The sequence below is a fragment of the Cricetulus griseus genome, chromosome X (assembly GCF_003668045.3).
Source record: "Cricetulus griseus strain 17A/GY chromosome X, alternate assembly CriGri-PICRH-1.0, whole genome shotgun sequence".
NCBI lineage: Eukaryota > Metazoa > Chordata > Mammalia > Rodentia > Cricetidae > Cricetulus > Cricetulus griseus.
In genome coordinates this window covers 67,732,426-67,734,925 of record NC_048604.1, presented here as the reverse complement: position 1 = coordinate 67,734,925, position 2,500 = coordinate 67,732,426, and the positions used below count along the sequence as shown (strand labels likewise).

The window sequence follows — 2,500 nt, the reverse complement described above, 5'->3', positions numbered from 1 at the left end:
ATAACAGTAGCAGAAAGTTATAGTTATGAAGCAGCAACAAAAGTAATTTTATGGCTGAGATCATCAAAACAGGAAGAACAGTACTCAAGGGTCCCAGGAAAGTTGAGAACCACATCTTCTCCCTAGATATTCCACTTTGAAGGGAGGTGTCGTGGACCATGTGTTTATTCCATGATCAATCCTAATGAAAAAACCTGGTCTATGAGTCTAGCTTGGCCACTCACTAACCTTGTGACTTTGGGCTTATGGGACCATCTCATTAACCATCTGATTTTCTTAAAAAGTTAAAATATAGATTATTTCCTCTAAAGGCCTAGGCTCTACAAGCTGTTGTTTAATTTTCTTTGCTTTGAAAATGTGAATGCTCTCGGATTTAGAAAGTATTTATTATCGGCTATATTGCCTTTTTCCTAGAGCTTAAAAAACATTGTTATCTTAAGACCAATATTCTTCCTTTGTTTCAGCTCTTAATTCAATCTTGTCTCTAATTCAAATAAAAAAGGATAAAAAAGAAATAACCAACTTTAAAAAACAAGAAACATTTGAGTCTGTTTCTAAGTATGTAAACTAAATATAAAAGTAGAAAATACAGGCTTTGATGGCACAGGTTTAGCTGAACAAATTGTAAGGGAGGAACCAAGAAAAACAGTCTTTAAAAGACTGAAATACAAACTTCACTCTGGGAGTTACATCGCATGACAAAGCAGCAAGGCTATTTACACATGAACCAGTCTCTACTTCCACTAGGTAATCCTTTCATATAGCTGTGTAGTCACTTGTGTTAGTTTTGGTGCTGAACCTTGTCCCCCATCTCTGTGTGTCTTTATTGTAATAGGCAGCTGGGTTATCACACACACCAAATTTGGAGCCAGAGAATTGGATTCCTTTCCTAACTCAGTACTTCCTAGTTCTGTCAACTTCAGGTGAATCGCCTCTTCTATTCCTCAGCTTTCTCATTTGTAAAATGAGTCAACTTAGTGGACTTATGTGGAGAGAAAATGATAACATATACAAAATTTCTTGGACAACTACCATAAATATTAGAACAAAACTAGGGAAACTGGACTGGGGATGGAGCACAGTTATACAACATCTACCTAACATGTACCAGGCCTGTGGTTGATCCCCAACACTGCAGGAAAAGGTCACAGATAGGTACCATGTTAGCTATGGTGGCAAATGTCTCTGATCAGAGCACATAAGAGGCAGGAGGATCATGAGTGTGAGGCTAACCTAGGCCACACAACAAGTTCCACACCAAACTGGGCTCTGTACAACACTGTTTCAAAAAAAGAGTAGTCAATTATAAAAATATTTATTTATGGAGGGTTGTATAGGCATATATGCATGGAGTTTTGCAAGCCTATACATGCACAGAGGCCAGGAAAGGATGTCATATATACCCTGCTCTATAACTCTCAATCCTATTCACTTGAGACACAGTCTCTCACTGAATCTGAACCTGGACTTAGATGGGTGCTCAGTGAGCCCCAGCAATTTTTCTGACTCTTGTCTACCCCTGCTAAGACACTGGGGTTACATGTACGTGTGACACAACCCAGCTTTTCCTGTGGATTCTGGGGTTTTGAACTTGGGTCCTAGTGCTTGCACAGCAAGTGCTCTTACTTTCTGCTTCATCTCTCCAGTGTCCTCACACACAAAGTTTCTATCATGTGGTCTCTTCCATCTGTCTCCCAGGGGAAGGATAGAAGGTACAAATGGCTAGAACCTCTCAATCTGCTCCTCACTGTGAGAAAAGGAGTAAACGAAGAATAAAGGAAGTAAGTTACATGGGAATTTTGGTCTCAAACCTGTGTAATCCCCATTTTCCCTTCTGGATTCTGCTGCAGTTATATTCTCTAACCCTTGCCACTGAACAGGCCGTCAACACACTAGCAGCATGGAGTTTCTTTCTTAGAAAGGCAGAGCTCAAGTCTTACCCTAGGCCTAATGAACCACAATTTGTATTCTAACAAGAATACACTACACTACACACACACACACACACACACACACACACTTTTGTTGTTTTGTTTTGTTTTGTTTGAGACAGGGTTTCTTTGTGAAGCAGTTCTGGCTGTCCTGGAACTCCCTCTGTAGACTAGGCTGGCCTCAAACTCACAGAGATCCACCTGACTCTGCCTTCCAGGGTGCTGAGACTAAAGGTGCCACCACTGCCCAGCTTAGTGTCAACAGTAACAAAATGATTGCCCATTCAAACTGAAGGTGCACTATTCTAGTCACAGAGAGGTAGCCATGCACATTTTCCAAATGGAAGTAGAGCCATGAGGTGATTGTGAATTAATGCAGGTAGGATATTTAAGCAACTGGTAAAACCAAGGTGTTTAAAATCCTGTGGTTCAACTTCAAAAGTTAAAAATACAGTCAAAATCAAGGATTCTTGCTTTTTCTTCAAGTACCATGAGAAGTGAAAAAGTTGTCCATTAAAATAAAACTCTCAGGGCCAGCAAGATAAGCAGGTGAAGCACTTGGTACCAAG

At 40.2% G+C, this 2,500-nt stretch overlaps 1 protein-coding gene and 1 long non-coding RNA gene across 3 annotated transcripts in view; one reads left to right on the top strand and one right to left on the bottom strand.

Annotated features, from left to right (window-relative positions):
- LOC118237821 overlaps positions 1–2,500 on the top strand; it is a 44,980-nt gene that overhangs the window by 29,404 nt on the left and 13,076 nt on the right. The gene's annotated exons all lie outside the window — the stretch shown is intronic.
- The window catches only part of Hdac8 (histone deacetylase 8), a 239,057-nt gene that overhangs the window by 229,278 nt on the left and 7,279 nt on the right, over positions 1–2,500 (bottom strand). The window contains exon 1 of one of the 2 annotated variants that reach the window (XM_027431795.2): positions 1,627–1,739. The exons of the other annotated variant lie outside the window; for it this stretch is intronic. The gene's annotated coding sequence lies outside the window, so the exon portion shown is untranslated. Of the gene's footprint in view, positions 1–1,626; positions 1,740–2,500 lie in introns of those variants that run through there. 2 annotated transcript variants of the gene reach the window in all.